Source organism: Halichoerus grypus, chromosome 3 (genome assembly GCF_964656455.1).
Source record: "Halichoerus grypus chromosome 3, mHalGry1.hap1.1, whole genome shotgun sequence".
In the NCBI taxonomy this organism is placed as follows: domain Eukaryota; kingdom Metazoa; phylum Chordata; class Mammalia; order Carnivora; family Phocidae; genus Halichoerus; species Halichoerus grypus.
Genome location: NC_135714.1, coordinates 109,483,445 through 109,509,041, shown reverse-complemented (window position 1 = coordinate 109,509,041; position 25,597 = coordinate 109,483,445). Strand labels below are relative to the sequence as shown.

The following is a 25,597-nucleotide window of genomic DNA, read 5'->3' as shown; positions in this document are numbered from 1 at the left end:
TTGAAAGAATAATAAGATCGATAAATCACTGGCCAGACTTATCCAAAAGAAAAGACAAGGACCCAAATTAATAAAATTATGAATGAAAGGGAAGAGATCACGACTAACACCAAGGAAATAGAAACAATTATTAGAAATTATTAGCAACAACTATATGCCAATAAACTGAGCAATCTGGATGAAATGGATGCCTTCCTGGAAACCTATAAACTGCCAAGACTGAAACAGGAAGAAATTGACAACCTGAATAGGCCAATAACCAGTAACGAGATTGAAGCAGTGATCAAAAACCTCCCAAAAAACAAGAGTGTCCAGAGCCTGATGGATTCCCTGGGGATTTCTACCAAACATTCAAAAAGAAATAATACCTATTCACCTGAAGCTGTTTCAAAAAATAGAAACAGAAGGAAAGATTCCAGACTCATTCTATGAGGCCAGCATTACCTTAATCCCCAAACCAGGCAAAGACCCCAACAAAAAGGAGAATTTCAGACCGATATCCCTGATGAATATGGATTCCAAAATCCTCAACAAAATCCTAGCTAATAGGATCCAACAATACATTAAAATGATCATCCACCACGACCAAGTGGGATTTATCCCTGGGATGTAAGGGTGGTTCAGCATTCGCAAATCAATCAGTGTGATAGAACGCATTAAGAGGAGAGAAAAGAACCATATGGTCCTCTCAATTGATGCAGAAAAAGCATTTGACAAAATACAGCATCCTTTCCTGATTAAAACTCTTCAGAGTATAGGGATAGAGGGAACATTCCTCAAGTTCATAAAATCCATCTATGAAAAACCCACAGTGAATATCATCCTCAATGGGGAAAAGCTGAGATCCTTTCCCTTAAGATCAGGAACACCTCAAAGACGCCCACTCTCACCACTATTGTTCAACATAGTACTAGAAGTCCTAGCAACAGCAATCAGACAACAAAAAGAAATAAAAGGTATTCAAATTGGCAAAGAAGAAGTCAAACTCTCTCTTTTCACAGATGACATGATACTTTATGTGGAAAACCCAAAAGACTCCACCCCCAAATTACTAGAACACATCCAGCAATTCAGTAATGTGGCAGGATACAAAATCAATGCACAGAAATCAGTTGCTTTCTTATACACCAACAATGCAACTGTAGAAAGAGAAATTAGAGAAACGATTCCATTTACAATAGCACCAAAAACCATAAGATACCTTGGAATAAACCTAACCAAAGAGGTAAAAGATCTATACTCTAGGAACTACAGAACACTCATGAAAGAAATTGAGGAAGACATGAAAAGATGGAGAAATATTGCATGCTCATGGATCGGAAGAATAAACATTGTTAAAATGTCTATGCTACCCAGAGCAATCTATACCTTCAATGCCATCCCGATCAAAATTCCAATGACATTTTTCAAAGTGCTGGAACAAACAATCCTAAAATTTGTAAGGAATCAGAAAAGACCCCGAATCGCCAAGGAAATGTTGAAAAGGAAAAACAAAGTTGGGGGCATCACGTTGCCAGATTTCAAGCTATACTACAAAGCAGTGATCACCAAGACAGCATGGTACTGGCACAAAAACAGACATATAGACCAATAGAACAGAATAGAGAGCCCAGATTTGACCTTCAACTCTATGGTCAAACAATCTTTAACAAAGCAGGAAAAAATATGCAATGGAAAAAAGACAGTCTCTTCAATAAATGGTGCTGGGAAAATTGGACAGCCAAATGCAGAAGAATGAAACTTCCCCATTCTCTAACACCATACACAAAGATAAACTCAAAATGGATGAAAGACCTCAATGTGAGACAGGAATCCATCAAAATCCTAGAGGAGAACATAGGCAATAACCTCTTTGACATCGGCCACAGCAACTTCTTTCAAGACACATCTCCAAAAGCTAGTGAAACAAAAGCAAAAATGAACTTTTGGGACTTCATCAAGATAAAAATCTTCTGTACAGCAAAGGAAACAGTCAACAAAACAAAGAGGCAACCCACGGAATGGGAGAAGATATTTGCAAATGACACTACAGATAAAGGGCTGGTATCCAAGATCTATAAAGAACTTCTCAAACTCAACACCCAAAAAACAAATAATCAAATCAAAAAATGGGCAGAAGACATGAAAAGGATGAATACCCAACTTTTACATCAACATGGATGGGACTGGAGGAGATTATGCTAAGTGAGATAAGTCAAGCAGAGAAAGTCAATTATCATATGGTTTTACTTATTTGTGGAACATAATAGCATGGAGGACACTAGGAGAAGGAAGGGAAAAATGAAGGGGGGGGGAATCGGAGGGAGAGATGAACCATGTGAGACTATGGACTCTGAGAAACAAACGGAGGGTTTTAGAGGGGAGGGGGGTGGGGGGATGGGTTAGCCCGGTGATGGGTATTAAGGAGGGCACGTACTGCATGGAGCACTGGGTGTTATATGAAAACAATGAATCGTGGATCACCACATCAAAAACTAATGATGTATTGTATGGTGACTAACATAACATAATAAAATGAAATTTTTAAAAAAATTAAAAATAAATGTGTTTGCTCCTTTCTGTAGTAATGAAATATTTTTATCCTGTCTCATTTCAGAAAGGCTAAAAAGCAGCTTATAGGAGTACTTGAAACACAATAACATAAATGAAAAGTGAGAGCAAACTTAAAAAACAGAAGAACACAATGGTGAGTGCCTAAATGGAGCCATGTATGAGGCCCAAAATGCATATACCATATGATGTGTACACACTTGGTACTGATGGACCATACATTTGCCTCTAGGCTTTCTAGCAGTTAGTTCAAAGAAGGAAAACCAGTCAGTTATATAAATCACCAAGTCCATAAGATTAAAGCAGAGCAAGAGAAGTGAAGCTGTTCTTGGTATTAAGACCAAATAAAAATTTCTGCAATGGAGAGGAACACTGCATGATGGGACAAAACAAGTTCCTCAACAGTATCCTTAAAATAGAATTTTTTTTAAAGATTTTATTTATTTATTTATTTGAGAGAGAGAGAGAGAGCACAAGCAGGCGGAGCAGCAGAGAGAGAGGAAGAAGCAGGCTCTCTGCTGAGCAAGGAGCCCGACATGGGACTCGATCCCAGGACCCTCGGATCTATGACCTTAGCTGAAGGCAGACACTTAACCGACTGAGCCACCCAGGCGCCCCAAAATAGAATTTTAAATACAAGTTTCAAACACTATTTCTTATATTGATGTTGAATAAAAGCTGATGACTTTATAACTAACTAAAAGCAAGTCTGCACTCCACAGAGTTATGAAGTATGTATTATTTTCTAGCCTCGTAGACAAGGAAATTAAGACTCAAAGAGGTTAAGCAGTATGTCCAAAGACACACCCAATAAGATGAACACTCAGGTTTTGGGGTTTTATACAGGGCCAACTGACTTCAAGGTCCAAGCTCTTTGTATTATCTATACTACTCCAGCAATGCTAAACCACATAACAAAAGGATTCCTTTTTATCAAAAGTTATTCTCCTCCAAAGTCATCATGATACACATGTATTTCCTTCTCAAAAACATGGAAAATAAATTTTCTCAGGAGATAGTATTATAAGTTTCTGTTGTAAGAGAAAGGCTCTCCTCAACTTTGGGGTGCTTTCTATTCCAGCATCAGTGTTTATTTAAGTATTCATTTAAATGTAACTGAAGTAGGTGGTGCCTATCAACAATGTCCCTAAGTATAAGCCTGCATAAGAGGCTGACCCCTGTGGGTGGTAACCAAGATCTTGTTGTGTTGTAGGTGTCTTCCCAGATATCCTCCCAGGACCAGCAGGTGAAGGCATCTCTGGCGACATTTATCATCCCTCTCCTAAGGATGGGATGATAGGAAGAGACGTTCATGAGAAGAGGAACAGGAAGAGGAAGGTGGGAAGAAGGGTGGGTCATAATGAAGGCATAACGGCAGCAGGCTCAGGAAGCAGGAATGTGTTACCCAGACTCAAGCAGCTGAGGACCCACAGGCCCAAAAGACCAGAACAGCAAAATGAAATAGCTGTGTATAGGGCAGGAAGAGCCAGACAGCCGTCCTCAAATCAGAATAACACAACAACTTTTCAGAATCACATTCCCAGCTCTGCCCAAACTACTGAATGAGAATCCCAGGGCTGGCTGACCCCCAGTGATTCTGATGAGCAGAAAAGTTGAAAAACTTTGAGCTAGAACTCACAGTGAAGATCAGTTCTTTAAATTCACAAATATTTATTAAGGGCCTTGTATGTGCCAGACTTGAAGCCAGTCACAGGAAAGAGGGATGAGCAAAAAGACAAGACCCTGTCCACAGAGCTTACATTTCAATGGCGGACACAGACATTAGAGAAATAAACATACACTTACAAACCTACACTTTTCTCTTCCCTAGAATTAGCTGAATAGACTGAATTTTCCAGGGCCCAAGGAACTCAGTGCAAAGAGCAGTTGCATTTCAAAACAGCATAACCTGAAAGGAGGAAAGCACCCTCTTGTGGCCCTCTGAGTGGTGGCACCTGAAAAAAACCCCAGTTCTGAGAGGTAAGAGGTTGCCCTCCGCAGGCAACCTGAGGTAGACAGCCCTAAAGCAGCTGGGAGTTTTGGCAGGCAATATTTTGTTTCAGTCATAAAGCTCTCTTCAGTGTTGAAGCAGCCATTTCGTGAGAAGACATTTTCCCTGGTGTCCATTGCTAAGTGGTTTTACTTCTGGACACCTGGGCTCTTTGGTGTGGACTCAAGTGACACATTTTACAGGCAAGGCATCAGTCTGACTCCATTTCCACTCTCCCTACAACTCTAACATGCAGCAAGGCCTGGAACAGGGAAGCATTCAATAAATATGCAGTGAATAAATAAATGAACTGCACTATTCCATCCAGCCTGACATTGACTGCTTTGTGGGATCTTGGTTTAAGACTGGACAAATAATCACAGTGGTTGAGTCCCTGAATTCTCTGAAAATAAAGGATTTCTTAAAATGTAAAATACAATCTAGCCCCTCCTAAGAGTCTCTATGAAAAGGATAATATTCACAAGGGATATACTTTGTGCTTGGAGCCAAGCCTAGTATGGTTTAATTTACAGTAGAGTAACATGTAAATTTATGATAATAAATTATATTATTTAAATGAAATTATAAAAATAAGAGTCGCTCACTCATATTCAACTTTCATGAATGCTGACACTTCCTGAAGAATATGGAGGTCTGATTTGTATTCAGGCCTGAATACCAGCATGAACCACAAGAGCCCAGGGACTGCTGGTTTCAAGTATGTAGATCAGAAGCCCAAACACCCGCACAGTGTATTTAGCATTTCTAGCACGTCCCCACTCAAGAAGCCATGAGGAAATCAGCTCAATACAGGGCTCCGAGTTATGAGATGACACTGACAAAATCACTCAACACCATTGCTCAGAGGTCACTGGGAAAGGCGGCTAGAAAAAGAAGGAGGAGAAAAGAAGTATGCATTAGAGGGTGTGATGGAAGAATAAGAAGGGCAAAGAGAGAAAGTACAGAATAAAAAAAAATTCAAAGAACTATTTGCTATGTACTTAATCCACAGAATCCAAAAGCAAACAAACCAGTCAGTGGTCTCTGAAGGAGGGAATTGATTTTGAGACATGTTGATTATGTCTCTAATTCTGAAGCTCATGAAATACTCTGCTGAATTAAGAAATACCAAAGGCTGAGAAGTACTTCTGGCCGAAGATTTAATCCATCTAGTTGAAAAGACCACAGCACACAGGAGGAGACATGGTTGCCTAAATAGTCCATCATAGTACTGCCATAGTCTCTCACTGGATTCCACTTTTGGGGTTGAGAGTCTTCTCTGTCCACTACATCTGGCTGGGCTCAAGCATCAGCTTTAACACCTGCATCTGTGGGATGTTTCCAAGGGAGTTAATGCTGACCAGAGAAACAGCTCAGATAAGTCACATCAAATCCTCATTATTCATAATTTTGGAACCTTATCTCTGAGGTTTGCTGCATACAACAACCCTACCTCACTCCCAACCACCACACTTGTAAAATTTATGGGAGGAGTGATTAAAAGTATTAGCTTTGGAGTCAGAGACACAAGGCTTTGAACTCTGGGTTTTTCAGTTAGCAGCTGTGTAAATTTGGGCAAGTTTATTTACCTCTATGATCTTTTGTTTCTTCAGGGCTCAAATGCAGATTATAATAGTACCTACTTTCATTGAATTATAGTAGGAACCAATTGATATGACATACGTAAATATCTTAGCAAATGCCTGGAAAATAATGAGTTTTCTACGATTTTTTAAAAAATGTCTTACCTGAGTCCAAAGATATCAAATGACTTGCCTGAGGTGACACAGAAGCAACCTAGCACCATTTGCTCTTCATTACCACGAATGGGCTTTAATTACTACTTGTATTATATATTATTTACCCCCTCATCTAGTCTATTAGTAAATGTGCTAAATTTAAAAAGAGACTTGTCTCATGCCACCTAAACATTTCAATCTTTTTAGAGAAATAGTTATTAATCATCGTTCTCTATTCATAAACATTCAGTTAGGCTCACATCCAAATGTCAAGTGTTCAGACCTGTAAACATTTAAATAATTTTGCCAGTAAAATTTCATGAGTTTCCTCATAAAGTGTTTCAATTAACTCCACTTGATATATGTGATCTTATTCCTTAAAACAGCAATTAATCTTAGCTGGTTTTGATCTTTTGGTTTTCTCTTTAATCAAAATTAAAATATCCTTGAGGACAGGATTGTGGCTTCCACTTCCTTTGTATCCTACCCGATATTTGGCAAGGTACTAAGCCTAAGTAGATGTTTAATATCTGTTTGATCAGGTATATCCTTGGTATCACTGAACTTTCAAACTAACTTATAGTTTGAAAAAAGGAAATAAACTGAGTCTCCTTCTCAAACTAAAGGATAGGATGACAAAAATCTTAAAATTTTAAGAGCATTTTTTCAAACAAAGGAAGCACTTTGAGGCCACCATGACAACTTCAGACTACACAGATACAGTAAACCAGCTTCCAGACCCACCATTTTTCACCAGTGCATATGGTGAGGAGAGAACCACCATACTGTTAAAAACAATTAGAGTAATATAATCTAAATTTCATCAGATTGTGGGTTCACATGAGATATCATTGACAATAGTATCTCCCCTTTCATTCATTGTATTTGAGTAATGAAAGACTTCAACAATGCCATCCTTGCCCAACTTTTCTAATTACATGGTAGCAACCACTTGTGTGTTCACAGACAGTCCTCCTATGACCTGGTCTCTGTCTCTGCCCACCCTTCATACTACACTTAAAGTCACAGAATATAGCTCCTTGTTAGTCTGTGGAAATCCTAATTCCTTGCCTAGGATTCTGTGCCTACTGTTCACAAATCTATAAACCCACCAGATGCCAGAATGGTACCATGCTCCCTTCACTGCCCACTTGACCACAGCCCACAGTGGTCCTTATAGTGTAGGAGAGAATGCCACAGTTCTGGGTGTCCTCACTTATCAAGTCCACATACGTCATAATACTGTGGTTAGACATGTGCTCCAGGGTCAGCCACCTAGGAAAGAATCCTAGATCTAATACTCAGCTAATTCTGTGAACTTGGGTAAACTACTGACCCTGTGTGAGCCTAGTCTTCTTATCTGTAAAATAGGGATAACGCTATTATCTTAAAGGTTTATTATATAGATGCAACAAAATGTGTAAATCAGCCAGTATAGTATGTTGCACATAGTAAACACTCAGTAAATGTTCATTATTGTTATACCCTGAGAATGAATCACTTTAATGCCTGACTGATTGCCATATCCAGCAAGAAAACTCTAAAAGTAAATCCTTTTTTTGCCAGGCATTATTCTGGACCATGCTCACATAGTTTAATATTCACAACAACCACTGAAGTAAACATCATTCTCACTATTTTTATAGGCTCCTGGAAGTCATTTACCCAAAGTTAATTTGTTTAAATAAAAGAATAGCCAGTAGCTATTTAAAGCCCCTGTTTTCTCCATTAAGCCAAGGTGCCTCTCATGCTTCAGAAGATGAGACCTTTCCATTGGTGACATAGTTACAGTGAAATTAGCAACACACTCACAGATTTAATCTGCACTCCAGAAAGATGTCTGACTCCAGCCTATTTCAGTTTCTGTCCACAGTTCATAAGGATACAGTCATCCTCACAACTGTTGGATTGTCATCTTTGAAGTTTTATTTTGAAGTCAACAAGGATGTGTCTTTACAACGTAACCTGAAGTGATCCTCCCTCAGGCACTGATGACTTCCCAGGAGAAGCCCAGCAATGATGTTTATCTCAAAGACTTTGGGCCTATGGCTCTTCTAAGCCTCTTTATAGGTAAAGGCTTCAAATCAATTAATCATTTCTGAGGCACTGACTTCTTAAACTGTAGTTGGGGGCCCCATTGTTTGGAGGAGAATGGAAAAGGCAACGTCTGGGCCGCTGCTTTCAGGCTCTGGCATGGGTCACTCACTAGGGCTGGGAATGTGGAGAATTCAGGCCCAGAACTCAAGGTTCCATCTCTTCCCAGTTCTGCGTTCAATTACCACTCTCCTCTATACCTTTCCTCATCCATCAGGAACTGCTATCTTTGATACTTCAGGAGACTAAATTCCAGCAAGACCTTTCCTAAATCTTTACATGCGTCTCAACAGAAAGGCACATTGGACGAAGGGTGCTCTGAGAGACTCCTTTAAATTCCTGTCTTCCAATTTCTGTTACCTGTAAGAGCAAAATACAAAGTTTTCACCCATTTTCATTTCTGAAGTCAGAATGTGTCACACAATAGATGCATGCATTTGATGTGGAAGTATCCCTTTTTTTCTCAAAAATTGTTATTACTACAATGATGCATCGACATTTACAAACTACTTAGAATTCAGTAAAAGCCAAATAAAGACAATACCTTCCTTTGATTTCCCATGGTATTTTGTATGTTCCTCTATCATTTTTTAAACCATTTATTTTCTTATCTGTCTCCCCTACTAGTCTAGAAATGCCTTAAAACCATTTGTTTTCATATTTGTCTCCCCTACTAGTCTGTAAATACCTTAAGAGATGGAACTTTGTTTTGTTTGTCTTTGTATCCTCAGCAAAATGCTGTTTCTGAAATCTAGTAGGTGATCAACAAGTGGATGGATGGATGGACGGATGGATGGATGGATGGATGGATGGTGGACAGACTTAGTGAAGAAGCAGATGTTTAAGCTAATCTAACTTGAATTTCTCTCTTTTATGGTGTCATCTTTTCACTGGACTATAAATTTAGAGATTATAGAGATGACAATACCATCAACCAACATCTCCTATTTCTTTTCTCTTTGTGGTCCTCCTAGCCATTAAGAGGCCATGAAAAGAGTCCCAGGCTCCTCCATCCAGCCATTTTCTTTACAGATAAGCAAGTTTCTTTAAAAGAATACATTTAGTCAGTTTCTTTTTTTTTTAGTCAGTTTCAAGTTCAGTGGCTTTTTAAATGTCACCTCATTTCCCTCTTGAAGAGTCCAACCTTGCAGACCATTGTAATATTGATATGTACAAAAATTTAAAAAGCTGACATTTATTGAGAGGTCTCCATGCCAGGCACTGTGTTATGGCTTTACATATATTGCATTATTTAATCTTCATCAACACCCTATGAGCTTCAGACAGGTTAAGTAGCCTACCCAAGATGCACAGCTAACAAGTAAAAGAGCCAGAATTTGAACTCAGTCTAAGTTCAGAGTTCTACATTTTTATCTCTCTGATAAAATCACCCACATGTCTCTTATGTAGCTGTTTTGAGGGTTTTATTCTTTTTTAAAATATTTATTTATTTTAAAGAGACAGCACAAGCAGGGGAAGGGACAACGGGAGACAGAGAGAGAGAATCTTAAGCAGACTCCCCACTGAGCATGAAGCCCACCCGGGGCTTGATCTCACAAACCTCAGATCATGACCTGAGCCAAAACAAAGAGTCAGACCCTTAACCAACTGAGCCACCCAGGCAACCCTTGAGGGTTTTATTCTTAATGATCAACTGCTTTCATTCTATCACAGATGTGCAATATTTCAAATATGTTAATGCTTATTATTAAGCAGGACATACTTAGGAAATAATTTCACTAATCCCATGAGGGCTCCTGGGTGGCTCTGTCGGTTAAGCGTCTGACTCTTGATTTCCCCTCAGGTCATGATCTCAGGGTTTTGGGATCGAACCCTGCTGGGCATGGAGCCTGTTTAAGATTCTTTCTCTCCCTCTCCCTCTGCTCCTCCCACCCCCACCCTCTCTCTCTCTCTAAAAAAAAAAAAAAAAAAAAAAAAAAAAAATTAATCCCATAGAATGGGATAGAATTCTATTATGAAGAATCTTTGAAATGAGAGCTCAGATGGGAAACAGAACAGGAAGGCACATGGAAACCCAAGGTGCTGATTGTCTTTGCTGGCTGTACTGCCCAGCAGTTGTCCCTCAGAGGGAGCATTGAAGTCACAGGGGATCATCCACTCTGTAATGTAACACGTCTTGATTAAATTTTAAAAGGAAGAAAAGGAAAGTGTAGCCTCTGTACTGCCTACTTGAAGGTTAGGGCACATACAAGAGGCTGATGTTTTCTCTTACTAGCTGTTGGAATGTATCTTATAATTTGTGCCTACTTAGGAATCAAGCTTGGGAAGGGAATTCCTATCTATGAATTCCTGGTAGCTGTTTTTATTAACATCTAGGGACATTAATGTTGCCTCTAACTTAATTATTCATGCTATTTTCAACCACATATTATATCACCATCAACTCAGTCCAAAGACTAAAATAAAACAATCCTTGGAAAATTCCAGTGGCATACTCATCCAGAGGGATATGACCTTCAAAAGGCTCACTCAAATGCCTGCTCAAAGTCCCAGCATTCTCTGTTGCTCACATGCACAACCAAGCAGTCCCAACTCAGACTATATTTGCAATCTCAAATTCTTTACTCACCCCCACCTGCTTGGCAAAAGATTTTCCCTCCTGGGACATGCCCCAACTTGTAGAAAGAATTATATCAATTAGAAACACTGCACTGACAGTGGTCGAGAATAAGCTGTGCCAGGAGTTCGCATGTCACGAATACCAGCCATGTTTGGTTATTTATAACACAAAGTCAGGGCAATGGAATACTGACTCTTATAGGAATCTTCTCTGGTCACTATGTTGCATTTTAATTAATATCACAGACTAATTAAACACACTAAAAAGTACAATCTTGAGCACAAATTTTCAAAAGGGAGAGCAAGAAGAAGGAATCTAAAATGTATTGAATACCTACTAAGGCCAGGCCTTGTGCTGGGACTTTACTTATGTTACCTCTTTAATTCCCAACACAATCATATGAAGGAGGTATTGTTGTCTCCATCTTACAGATAAGGAAGGAAACATAACCTCTGAAGGATTAAATATCCTACCCAGGTAAGTGGTAAAGTCAGGATGAGGACCGAGACCATGTGATACAAATTCCATGTTTGTTTTCACTACCAGATCAAATTTCTCCCATACTGCCTAGTCCAGGACCAGAAGCAGAAGAATAATGGCTTAAGGGGTACAGATTTTGCAGTCAGGCATCCTGGGCATTCAATCTGCTCTGTTATTTCTTAGGTGTGTGACTTCATCAGTTATTCAACCTCTCCAAACCTCAGTTTCCTCACCTTTAAAAAATAGAGATTGTTATAATGCTATCTCATAAATTTTAAATACTTGACAATAATTATGATGATGGCCATTTTCCCCCACAAAGCCTCCTCACCTGTTAAATAGAATAGTAATAATGAGGGCTAATATTTACTGAACACTTACTACAGGCCAGGCACTATGGTGAGGGTTTTACATGAATTACCTCATTTAATTCCAATAATAATCTAATGAAAGAATATTAGCTAACACTTCTTGAGCACTCACTATGTATCAAGATCTGTTCTAGACCCTTACTCATATTAACTAGTGAGTAACTGAGGCAGGTAATATTGTTGTTCCAAGTTTGCAAATATGAAAACAAAAGCTCAGAGAAGAGGAGTAAATCGCCCATGGTCACATAGCTAGGAAAAGATGAAGCCATGTTAAGAACTCAGGCAGCTAGATTTAGGTCTTTACAATCTTAAACTTGACTTTCATGTTCCTGGACTTGGGCTGGGCCATAAAGGAAATGTCTGACACAGTACCTATACTTAAAGGGCTCTCAGATGTATTGAAGCTATAAGACCTACACATTTAACAAATGAAGACGCTATAATACTCTATAGCCAAATGTCCAAAATATGCAAAATACACACCAGGGGCCTTGGAAGATAAATGAGGGAGAGGGGGTGGTGGCCTGTAAGTTCTGGGGAAGCCTTCCTGGAAAATATGTGGTTTTCACTGAGCCTTGTGGGATCAAGTTAGTCAGGAGGTGTGGTGGCGGGAAATATTTCAGGAGGGAGACTCAGCAAGCATGGAGATGCAGATGTGAGCCATGTTTGGGGAAGAATGGCCTGACAAAAGATGGGTTGTAAAGAGAGAGAAAATTAGACATAAGGTAAGGACTGATTACAGAAGACCTTTGACATAGTCTAAAAAAACTGGACATCATTTATAAGAGGCAATAAGAAGCATTAGATTCTTGAGGAGGAGAGTTACCTGACAAGAGGACACCACGTAGCATGGCTTAGTGTGGAGAAACTGGAGAAAGACAGGGAGGGGGCTCCAGCAGGCACCTCAGCATGAGTCAGTGAGCACTCTCTCTGACTCAAGTGATAGCAGCAGGAGACAGAAAGAAAGAAGGGATACAGTGAGGACAAAATCAATAGGGCTTAGTGAAAGACTGATATAGGAGACATTTAGAGAATAATGGGTCTGTGACGTAAGGATCTGTGCCTAGCTCATCAACATCATATCCTCACACTAGGCACTATTAATGACCAACCAACACATCATATATGCTGAAAACATGTTTGTCAAATAAATGAATGAGTCATCTACTACCAACCCAAGCCCTTCATTTTTCCCATGAGGAAACAGATCCTTATGGTTATGTGAATTAACCAAAATTATTTAAGTGTGAGCAGCAGAATCTAAACTAAACCCCCAAATTCTGACAACTATTCCAGAATTTTTTCTGCTATAACTTGTTTTCAATTCAGAAAATCTTGGGGACTATAACATTGGTAATATATAACAGAAATTGAGATTTGTAGAGAGATTACTGGGGTTCTTGGATAATATTAATTTGGTTTTGGACATGTAAACACTGACGTGATGACAGAACTTCTAACCAGAAATGTCCTATAGGAGGTTTTCAATCCAGGATTAGAGTAAAAGTGAAAATTAACAAACTAGAGATAGATATATTTGAGAATCATAAACATAGAACTGTAAGTTGAAGGCAAGACAAATATATTTTTGTAGTATTATGAATAGGAAAGGTTTTTGGTTTCCCATTACTTTAAATATTTTTTAGTGTACTGAAGGATTGTTGAACAAGCAATGCACTTAACTGCAATCAGTATGTTAATGGCATTGGAATCACTTCATTTGCTCATGTTAATCTTGATCTGCCTGCATACACAGTGATTCAGGGACTGCTGCATTGGCTAGGCTATATTGGTGCCCTCTGAAAACATTGCCAGGGCTCCAGATCCTTCTCTGTGGGTCCTATTACCATCTTTATTCTGTACTTTAGTTAGATCTTGCCAACTATTATTTTCTTTTTTTTTTTTTAAGATTTTATTTATTTATTCATGAGAGACAGAGAGAGAGAGAGGCAGAGGCAGAGGGAGAAGCAGGCTCCCCGCGGAGCAGGGAGCCCCATGCGGGACTCGATCCCAGGACCCTGGGATCATGACCTGAGCCAAAGGCAGACGCTTAACCGACTGAGCCACCCAGGCGTCCCGCCAACTATTATTTTCAAAGGCAAAGCAAAAAATCTTAAAATTTTTCTGAGATTTATAGAACATGCCTATGCTATAAATGAAGCAGAGGCCTTGGATATTTTTTGGTGCTTCATCATTCATGAATCAGCCCATATATCCCCTTATCTGAGAAGTCTTGCCTAAACCCCACCGGTGATCCTTATGCCTGCCCCCATTAAGCAATCAGTCATTCCTTTCCCTCCATTCTTTAAGTACTCTAAACATATTTCAGTTATACTTTATGGCATGTTGCTTTGTAACTGCTTCTGTGTACATCTCTTCAACTAGTGAATGTGTGTGTCTGCAAAAGTCGGTTTTTTTATTTCAAGTTTTTATTTAAATTCTAGTTAGTTAACATATATGGTAAAATTGGCTTCAGGTGTAGAATTTAGTGATTCATCACTTACAGATAACACCCCGTGCTCATCACAACAAGTGCCCTCCTTAATCCCCATCACCCATTTAGCCCATCCCCTGCCCACCTCTGTCAACCCTCAATTTGTTCTCTATAGTTAAGAGTTTCTTATGGTTTGCTTCCCTCCCTCTCTTTTTTTTTCCTTTCCCCTATGTTCATATGTTTTGTTTCTTAAATTTCACATATGAGTGAAATCATATGAGAGAGCGAGCATGTGAGCACATGAGCAGTGGGGGAAGGGCAGAGGGAGAGACAGAATCTTAAGCAGGCTCCACACCCAGCACAGAGTCCCACACAGGGCTCTATCTCACATCCCTGAGATCATGACCTGAGCTGAAATGGGAGTCAGATGCATAAACAACTGAGCCACACAGGCGCCCCAAGATTTCGTTCTTTTTGATGGCTGAATAATACTCCATTGTGCATGTGTGTATATATATATATATATATGCCACAACTTCTTTATTTATTTATCAGTCGATGGACATCTTTTAATCTTTGTCATTTTCATGACATCAGTGCTGGCACATGCAAAAATTCAATTCATTCTGGTGAAATCTTTTATATCTGGGCATCGGAAGAGTCAGATAAAAGGTTCACCTAGCAATTTATGGGAAGAAGAAAGCATGTCCACACAGATTCGTTCAGCAAGATGGAGAAATTATTTCCCTATCATAGAAACCTCTACAAGGGCAAACAGCTAGGGAGTGATAATGAGCATGGTGTAAGTGGAGAGAGGAAACTGATCTCCCTGGAGCAGAAAAACAGAAGTTGGATAGAAAAGGGAGATAAGGTCAGGTAGGGTGGGTGGGATAAGATTGTGGAGGGGTATAAATGAAAGTCAGTATATTAGTTTCCTATCACTACTGTAACAAATTATAACAAACTTGGTGGCTTAAAATAATATAAATCTATTATCTTACAAGTCTAAAGGCCAAAAGTCAAAGATGGGTCTCACTAGGCTAAAACCTGCATTCCTTTCTGGATGATCTAGGGGAGAATCCATTTTCTTGCCTTCTAGAGGCTGCCTACCTTCTTGACTCATTACTCTTTTCCAACATCAAAGCCAGCAATGGTCAGTCTTTCTCACATCGTTATCCTCTGACACTTTCTTCTGCCTTCCTCTTTCACTTTTAAGGATCCTGTAATTACTCTGGGCCCACTCAGACAGTCCAGGATAATCTCCCCGTTTTAAGGTGAGCTGATTAGCAATATTAATTCATGTGAACCTTAATTCCCCTTTCCCATATAAACTTAAATATTCACAGGTTCCAAGAATTAGGACATGACAACTCTGGGGGCCATTATTCTGCCTCCTACACTCAGAATGGAATGGAAAGCCTCTATCTAGCTCTTAAACCAAAAATTGCCATGAGAAAACATAGAGGTCCAGACTGAGCTGCCCTAAATTGCCCTCTCTAAAACCCTGCACAAGTGAATCATGATGAGGAATTTTTTTTTTTTGCCTTTGTGTGAAAAAAAAATGTTAAAAAAATAGCAGACATACCTTAGGCACTTTCCTCATATGCATATAGACAGATAACAAGAACATTTTAACACTTCTCTGTGTATAAATGATGCTGGCCCTAAGAAATGGTCCAGCTGTCTTACTGTGGGATGTCCACATGCATAATATTTTGAATGATTTTAATTCATTTACTGGGATCTGAGTTCCTATTAAGCTAGTGAGTGGTGTGATTCCCATGATACTGATAGGGCTGTGTGATTCTTTTGCTTTTGCATAACACTAATTAATAATGACAATACAACGATCTTGAATGTAGTTATCTTTCTCAGAGCTCAAGGAGTTTCATATAATTTATCTTTTTTCTTTCAAAAATATGCCTACAACATTACTGGCTGCAGTATAACTATTTGAGATTAAAATGAGAAATAATTTTCCAACATCAGTGAAAGGCATAAGGAAGTTTATAAATATAATGATCTGATTGAAAAAATAGTCAAACCAGTGGCGCCTGGGTCATGCAGCTGATTAGGCATCCGACTCTTGGTTTCTGCTCAGGTCGTGATCTCAGAGTCATGATCATGAGATCGAGCCCCACATCAGGCTCTGTGCTCAGCACAGAGTCCGCTTAAGACTCTTTCTCCCTCTCCCTATGCCCCTTTCTTTCCTTTCTCTCTCTCTCTCTCAAATAGATAAAAATCTTTGGAAAAAAATAGTCAAACTGTCTTTATATATACAAATTGTAAATTTAAAAAAATGAATAAGTGAACCTTTCTGAAGGTGACTATTTGTATCTTTAAAGTACAGGTGATAATATCCGTGTTCATTCATTCACTCTCTTAGTAAGTGTTCATGTAAACTCCCAGGTACCAGATATCATTCTAGGCATAAGAATGGCATAAGGATCCAAAACAAGACAAAGTCATAGTTGAGGAGCTTACTGCTAGTAGGACACAGACCATACACTTCTAACAAACATATTAACAAACAAATAATCTTTTAGGTAGTGAAAAGCACTCTGAATAAAAAGAAAAAAAATAGCATAGGGTAGAAAGAGAGAGGAAGGGAATGCTATTTTAGTTAGGGTGGTCAGGAAAGGCTTGAGCAGATATTTGAATAAGGAGCAAGCCATGTGAAGAAATGAAAAAAGGGTAAATATACCTATTTGATTCAATGAACAAATATTAATTAAGCATATACTATGGGCCAGGAATCATTTTTGGTGCTGGTGAGAAAGCAAGTATAAAGACCCCGCATGAATCAGGACAAACCAGAAGAGAGAAAGAAACAACAAAAAGTATATGTACCATTGAGCTATATCAACAAATGTCTACCAAACACAATACTCCCTAACAGGTCAGTCTAACTATACCTGCTTCTAGGTTTATGGTTTTAAAGGTTTTTGCAATAAAACCATTTGTTTAAAGTCTCATGTGGAATTCCAATATATCAAACAAATAAAAATGATTTGTTCTGTTGAAAGATTTGTGGTTGTCCATAGGCCCATCCTGCCTCCTCTTCAAAAGTTCCCACTCCCACTTTGTAGTGCTGTTAATTCCTTTTGGTAATTGTACCATGGTTGTGTGAAATGTTAACATTAGGAGAAGCTGGGTATGGGTATACCTATAGGTATAGGAATTCTATGTACTAGTTTTACAACTCTTCTGTAAGTCTAAACTTATTTCCAAGTAAAAGGATGAAAGAAAAAAAAAAAAAAACTCACTCCTGTCACTACCAGGCAGACCATTTAGGGTATTGGAAACACTACCATGCCTTGCTGATTTAACCTATTTATGAGAGACCTTCAGAAAGGGGCAGCTCCTTTCTGGGTAGCTTATTTTGGTTTTTAGTCATTCTCAACACCAGAAAATTATTTCTTATGACTCGTCAAACACTTCAGACTCTGGTCTGAACCCACTTTTTCAAGTTTTGTTATCAATTAAGAGAATTAAGAGAATCAGTTGCCTTCTACAAAATAATACTTTGTGATATGTTTAGAGACCTCATAATTCTCCATCAACCTTCTTTCTACAAGTTAATAACAATACCTTTATCTTTTCTCAAAGGTTTTCTTTTTCCACATTTGAATCATTCAAGGGACTCTCCATTTTAAGTTCTTCTTAACCTTCTTAAACTATGGTGTCCACAGCTTACCAATGGACTTCCAAAAAATAAATAAATAGAAACAAAATTAAAAGAGGATCCAGTCAGTGTCAAATATCTAGGGTGAGAAGGGAGTAATATTCAGACTTTATATACAATATTCCTATTTGGATATTATTGCCGTAACAACCTCACTACATTACCATATTTTGTTTTTTCTTACACATTTTTTCTCACCATTTATGACAGTTGTTAAGCCAAGTGCCCCAGGCATTTGCTCCTAACCAATGAACAGCCAGACTGGGAACTTCAAGTCTTTCAGCAAGTCACAACTGCCAAAAATGCTCTCTCGCCAGGAGACATATTCCCTGAATTATATAAAATGGAAATTCATTTTGAAATCATTCACCTGATATCATTAAACAATAAGAAAAGTAAATCAGCTAAGTCTGTGACCCTCTCTGTTGGACCTCTCCATGCTTTAGTTCCCTGTATGAGAAACAAGGATAAGAGTGTTTACCAACTTCACACGAGTGTTGCAAGAGTTGATTAATGCTTATACAGCACCATCTGATGAGAGGTTCTGTGGCTGTTAACAGTTATCATAGGCTATGGAATGCCTGGGTCCCTCAAGAGCATTCCCTCAAATCTTGGTACCATGATTGTAGGTGACTTGCTGAGGCCCGTCACTAGTTTGTGACCCAACTGTACTTTCAGACATGCACACTGAGCGCCAGTAAGGCTATCACCCAAAGCTGAAAAGCAGTTTTTCTAATGCTGCAGGCTCATGCACAAGGCACCAAAATAGCACTAGAAATACTATACCCATATTGCTTTATCCTAGACATCTGACACTTGTAAAGCTCATGCCAGATTTCTTGTCACATATGTGTCTGGAAGCCTCCGTGCTGAGAGGCATTTCTTATCTTCTGACATTTCAGAGAGCTGCACGGAGCTAGACAAGCATAGACCCTCCTTCAAACAGGCATGAGGCAAATGTAAGCATTCTTTTCTGGTGACCTCCAACAGCCCTCACTGGACAAGATCCAAGACACCCTTCAGCACATCTGCAATCCTTAGCATGGCCCAAACGTTTGAGTGTGCTTCTACCAGTGAGTAAAAGCCGAAGTGCCCTGCTCTCCAAGGTCATCTGGAAATGATATGCCCATTAGCTAAATGAGGAAATGTTACTGCAACCAGAAGATCAAAGGATCCTCAGGGGTCCAGGGGTCCAGATACTCTGTCTCTAGTGACATAGTTCACTTCCATCTATTAAAAGCAGGCTTCAGTTCACTCTAATTACTGTTGTGACTGATTCCCTCAAACAGAAACTAAAATAGGATTTTTTTCACGATACAATAGTAGATAATTTCTAGTGATTTCCTTCTTTTTTGATCTTATCTACACAACCTGCCTGACAAAGTATGTGCCATGGCGACCTCATCCCTAGCCACCAAGGAGCAAGTTTTCAGTAAGAGAGTCCCTGAAGCAACATGTGTCAGAATAACCTAGTTTTTTTGTTTTTTGCTTTTTTTATTGTAAAGATTTTATTTGTTTATTTTAGAGAGAGACAGAGAGTGTGAGGGGGTAGGGGCCGGGGGAGAATGAGACTATCAAGCAGACTCCACGCTGAGCACAGAGCCCAATGCAGGGCTTGATCTCATGACCCTGAGATCATGACCTGAGCCAAAACTGAGAGACACTTAACCAACTGAGCCACCCAGGTATCCTTTGTGGGTTTTTTTGTTTTGTTTTTTGTTTTTTTAAGAGAGAGAGAGAGAGTATGAGCAGGGGAGGGGCAGAGCTAGAGGAAGAGAGAGAATCCTAAGCAGGCTCCCAGGGCGGAGCCCAAGGCAGGGCTTGATCTCACAACCCTGAGATCATGACCTGAGCTGAAATCAAAAGACAGACACTTAACCACTTAACCTACTGAGCGACCCAGGTGCCCCAGAATAACAGTTTTAAATGCAAATTCCTGGACCTTATTCCAGACCTTTGACTCAAAACCTCTGGCAAATGAGATCCAAGGAGCTGCATTTTTAACTATTTCCCCAGATGATCTTTTTTTGACGTTTTATTTTCCCAGGTAATTTTTATACACACTAAATTTTTTAAAAGCCTGACAGAATTTTCAAGTAAATTAAAACTCACACAAACCCTCAGCTTGTTGGGAAGAGTTTCTGGCCACAAGTATATATTTAGTGGTCTTTGAGTCATCTACTCTAAACTCACCCACAAGCAACAATGACAGCACTCAAGAGGAAGGAACACATTTCATGATTCCTTCCTTCTCCAAGTCCCATTGTTCATACCTCTCTTTTGGAATAATAAGTACCATATGATGCTTCTGGCATAAGTTGTCTTGTATTCTTTAATTTCCTGTATTAACTTCCTGTTGCTACTATATCAGATTACTACAAACTTTGCACAAATTTATTATCTTACAGTTCTATTAGGTTAGAAGTCCAACACAAGTTTTACTGGGCTAAAATCAAGATGTCAGCAGGGCAGGTTCCTTTCCAGAGGCTCTAAGGGAGAATCCATTTCCTCACCCTTTCCAGCTTTTAGAAGCTGCCCATAACTCTTGGCTCATGGCCCTCTTTCTCCATCTTCAAAGCAAATACCACTGCATCTGACTATTCTTCACATTTCCTTCTGATTCTCTTCTTCTCCCTCCTTCCTTCACTTTGAATGACCCTTGTGATTATACTGGGGCCATTCAGATAATCCAGGATAATTTCCTATCTCAAGGTTCTTAATATGTGATTAAATCTACAAAGTCCCTTTTGTCATGTAAGATAACATTTTCACAACTTCCAGAGATTAAGACATGGACCTCTTTGGTGGGGGCATATTCTGCATACTTTTCAGCTGTAATAAGAAGGATGTCTTCCTTTGGGTTCCCTCCAAAGCAGACTCTGAGTCTAAGATTTAAGTACAAGTCCCAGGAAGCCAAGCAAGGAGTGGAGAAGTGAGGCAGTAAGGGAGGAAGGCAAATAAGTGAGTTAATGAGCAGGGTACCACTACAGGCAATGGACTGAATTCCTCTGAACACCTTCAGAACAGTCCCACCAAGCGGCAAAAAACCTGGGGCATTATTTACCAATTCATGTCATTTATAAGTCAGGGGTCACATTAACTCCCAAACTTTAGGCACTTCCTGCTCCTCAACTGTGGAAGGACTCCACAGCTAGAGAATGTCCTTAACAAAGACACACAAGAGGCCGTAAGTTTGTTCCATCTGAGGGCCCTCCAGAGTGGACCAAGGGGATGACAGCATCTGAAACAAGGGGCTTTGTTTTTCAGGGAAGTGTGGTATTATGTATCAAAAGTTTAAATGCTCATATTATTTGACCAAGCAATTCCACCTCCAGAGAACTTATGCTAAGGGCATAATTGGACACATATGTAATGACTGTCTGTAATATTTTAAAAACTGGAAATAATTTAAATTTCTATTAACAGAGAATTAGTTAAATTATGGTGATACAATTGAACACTCTGCTATAATTAAATATAATGATGTTCATCTATATCTACTGATAAACAGTTTCTGACAAACTTCTGAGAAAAAAAGCAGATTACAAATAGTAAGTATATTATAAATCCATTTATGTAAAATTATGTATGTATAATATATGTGTGTGTGTGTGTGTGTATGCATAGCTAGATGGCTGGAAGAATGTTCATCAAAAGTCTAACACTAGTTATTTCTAGGAAGCAGAATTTCTCATCCTTTATATTTTCTCCTTCATACTTCTGTGTGCTACAAAAAATTTTACAATAAACAATGCATTATTGGGGTGCCTGAGTGGCTCACTTGGTTAAGTGTTTGCCTTCAGCTCAGGTCACGATCCCAGGGTCCTTGCTCAGCAGGGAGTCGCTTTTCCCTCTCCCTCTGCCCCTCCCCCCACTCCTGTGCATGCACACGCGCGCTCTCTCTCTCTCTCAAATAGTCTTTAAAAAAATAAATGACTTGTTTCTAAAAAAAAAAACCAATGCATTATTAATCAATCTATTACAAAAATATTTTCCATTGAACAAAATTCAAGTTTGTCCTAAAAGATAAGCTTCTTTTCCAGTCTAATATCATAATGTTCAATGTGCTTTTATGTACTTCTCCATTTTAAAACTGCGTGAGGCTAGGGACTATGCATTACACAGAATACTTAGGGTGTATTTTGAACACAGCAGGTGCTTAATAAATATTTATTCTTTAATTGGTTTTCATCAGTATGAAATTCAGTAAAACAACCCACTGAATAAACTGGGTCACATTGAAATTTTCACCCCGCATGGAGATGACTTCCCAAAATGCTGAGAGGCCTGGTGTGGCCTTATCAGGCAGAGACCTGCCACAGCAGGCAAGGGCAGGCCTGCACTGCATGGACACACCCACATCATACCAGAGATGCTATCAAGAGCCCTGCTTCCTTCAGGTAGAGGTGAAAAGCAATGCAAGTACAGCCTTACAATTTTACAGCACAAATGAGACAAATGGACTCTGTGTCACTCTGTGAGAAATTAATTCAACAGTTTAACCCCTGAAACTCTAGGCCTTCCAGAAGAACATTGTACTTCCACTTCCGCACGATGGCTGAGCTGACTGGAGGCACAGAGAGGAAGAACAAGTGGGAGAACAAGCCATGCTGTGCCCATAGTGCAATAGGAAGAGGAATATTTAAGCAGAAACCTTCACAGTCTTCTCTCCAGACCCCATGTCCCCCTCTTATGTCTAAAGGGAAAAATTTCTCACCTGTCCAGGTTGTTCTTGGACTCTCCTTTGTTGCTCGGAATCTGAATAATGAGCAGATAGAGATAAAAATAGAAAACAAACAAGTCCCAGTTGATCTCTATATTAAAGAGCTAAGAGAGGTGTTAAGAGGAGAAAGGAGGGAGGGAGGCCAGAGAATCAAGTGGAATGGATGCTGGGGAGAATTTGTGAGATTGGGAGGTGTCAGTGAGAGATTCAGAATTTTGGGGAGCCCCAAATGTACATGTGGAAGGGAATGAGGATGACAGTGAAGTAGGGAGATTTTTTTAATATTAAGAATGCCTATCACATACTAAAATCTAATCTAAATGGTATGCATTAAATGGGTGAATGGTATGGTATGTGAATTGTATCTCAATAAAGATATTTTTTTTTTAAAAAAATACCCTCCCAGGAAAATGCACACCCCACTTTAGCAGTTTATTGAGAAAGTAAAAAAATATTTTAAGAACTCTAGTTACTTTTTGGGTACCATACCACTTCTTTGAATTCATTCTTGCACTGAGACTGAGCCATGTGGAACTTCAACTACGTTTGGGTTATGACAGATTAGAGAAAGGATCCTTAAAGATCCTCTAGTCCAACCTCTCATTTCAAAGGTGAGGAAATGAAGCTGGGAAGGTTAAGTAAGTTTTCATGGTCACACAGTAGTAAAGCTGCGAACTATTGAGGTCTGATCTCAGGTCTTTTGAAATCCATCACACCACCCCCACCAACACTCTTCCTGCTATTGTTAACAGAAAGAAACAAGTTGAGGATAAACATGATTAGAACACATGGTTATTATGCCCATGGCTCAGTCCAGTTTTTCTGGCCTTTAGAACAAATCAGTCAGATTGGCATCAATCCAATCAGTTGCACACCATAGCCCAGCTAATAGCCAAAACCATAGAGATTCAGCCTTTCTGGCCCAAGCCTGAAGAATAATCATCCTCACAATGGCAGTGTTGCCCTTGCCTCCTTTTGAAGAGCAACAGGAAATAACAATAGTCACCATTTATTTGGGCACTTATCTATGCATCAACTTGGGCAGGGCAGTCAGACCCCCTTGACACTGGAATTTGGAGACTGCAATTTTTAAATAAGAATTTAAAAACGACTAAATGTCACTAATGTAAATAACACCCATCTGTGAATCACATCAGAAATTTACAAAGTTAATTACGGGGACTGCATCTCTGATGCTCTCCCAGGATGGCTCTGGCACCTGCTATGTGCTAGGCGCTGGTCTAGACACTTTACATATGGCATCTCTTTTAATCCCCATAATAATTCTATTACAGAGGTATTAGTCACCCCATTTTAATTAAAAAAAACCTGACACATGATGTGAGCAGGACCAAAGAAGTAAGAGACAAATTCTAATGTCAATACAATATTCTTAGGGCTCAAGGAGAGCAGTCTTCATGATGTGATTTAAGGCTGTATCAAAAGAATCCCCTTTTACCCCAAGAAAGTCACCCTGGTTACTGTCATTTTATCATTATTTTCATCCATCTGTAACTGAAATTCCCTTAGTCAACTAAAAATAATCTATGCATTGATCAGAATAAACAATGCTATGCTATAGAATAAACTAGAATCTCAGTGACCTGACATTAATAAAAGTATTTCTTGCTCATGTAACATCTAATGCAGATGTTTGGAGTCCTTTAAAGGGAACCAGGGATGAGATAAAGAGAGGACGGAAGATGGATGGTAAAGGATGTTTTAGATTCACAGCATGCAGATCATGGAAGCCTACAAGTGGAGAATATCATTTCCACTTACATTCTGTGGGCCAGAATTCAGTCACATGGCCAACCTAATTGCATAGGCAGCTGGGAAATGTAGGGAAGCATAGAGATGGGTGAGCACTATAATCCCTGCCAAACTCCTTAAAAGAATTATAGCTTTGGTTCTTATCTGTCAGCACTTTAGTTAGTAAGAGTAACAATAGGCCCAAGGAATATATAAGGAATCTCTTCTTCAGGATAGGACTAGAAAGGAAGAGATAAAAAAGGGACAGTGACAGAGACAAATGTACATACTTGAAATTTTGTTGATTTTTGCCTGACTTGAAAGATCAATCTACTAAACTCACTGTGTCTCCAGCTCATTGCTCATGCTTCCAATGGCTTTGGTTGTAAGATTAATTAGACTTTACATTTTATAAGTATAAATTCTCTCAGAAATATCAGAAATAAAACTGTTTGTTCATTCTATTCATAGAAGCAACTAGGTACTTTGGGAAATACAACTAAATGAATAAATATTTACCTGGTAAGTTGACTCTAACAGATATTAACAAATTCACAATTTTTCCACTTTTTCTACTGTAAAACTCAACAACAATAAAACAACAAATTGGCCTGAAAAGGAAACAATAAAACAAATTTAGAGATGCATAAAATTTTTAAATCATAGAGTTCAAGGAAAAATTATAATTTATTAAATCAATAAAAACTATTGGTGCATGACCCAATTAAGAAAGAAACCTGGCTTGAATCATCTTCACTGACCTAATCACCAACTGCATTTAATTTTATCTCTAAAATATCTTTCAAGTTCATCATCTTCTCTTCATCCTTCTATCCCCACTCTTGCCTCCTCAAACTTTCTCACCTGGAGTATCATATCACCTCTTAGATGATCTCTCTGCATTCAGTCTTGCCCATTCCTTCAGTCCTTGCAGGGTGCAAGGGAATCTTTCTGGAAGCTAGTTGAACATGCTGATTTCCACCCTCACCCCCACCCCCATGCAGAAAATCTGATTCAGTGGGTCTGGAATGCAGTTCAGAGCTCTGAATTTTTAACAAGCACTGCAGATTTTTTTTTAATTTTTTATTTAAATTCAATTTAGTTAATATATAGTATATTATTAGTTTTGGGGGTAGAATTTAGTTGCATATAACATCTAGTGCCCATTACATCAAGTTCCCTCCTTGATGCCCATCAC

The 25,597-nt window shown here is 39.0% G+C and overlaps 1 long non-coding RNA gene across 1 annotated transcript in view; it reads right to left on the bottom strand.

Moving 5' to 3' along the window:
• Positions 1-7,915: 7,915 nt before the first annotated feature.
• LOC118527572 (uncharacterized) overlaps positions 7,916-25,597 on the bottom strand; it is a 91,211-nt gene continuing 73,529 nt past the window's right edge. The window contains exons 4-6 of the long non-coding RNA XR_013446454.1: positions 24,919-25,010; positions 22,642-22,682; positions 7,916-8,733 (exon numbers count right to left, since the gene is read on the bottom strand). This is a non-coding gene — a long non-coding RNA (uncharacterized LOC118527572). The remainder of the gene's footprint in view (positions 8,734-22,641; positions 22,683-24,918; positions 25,011-25,597) is intronic.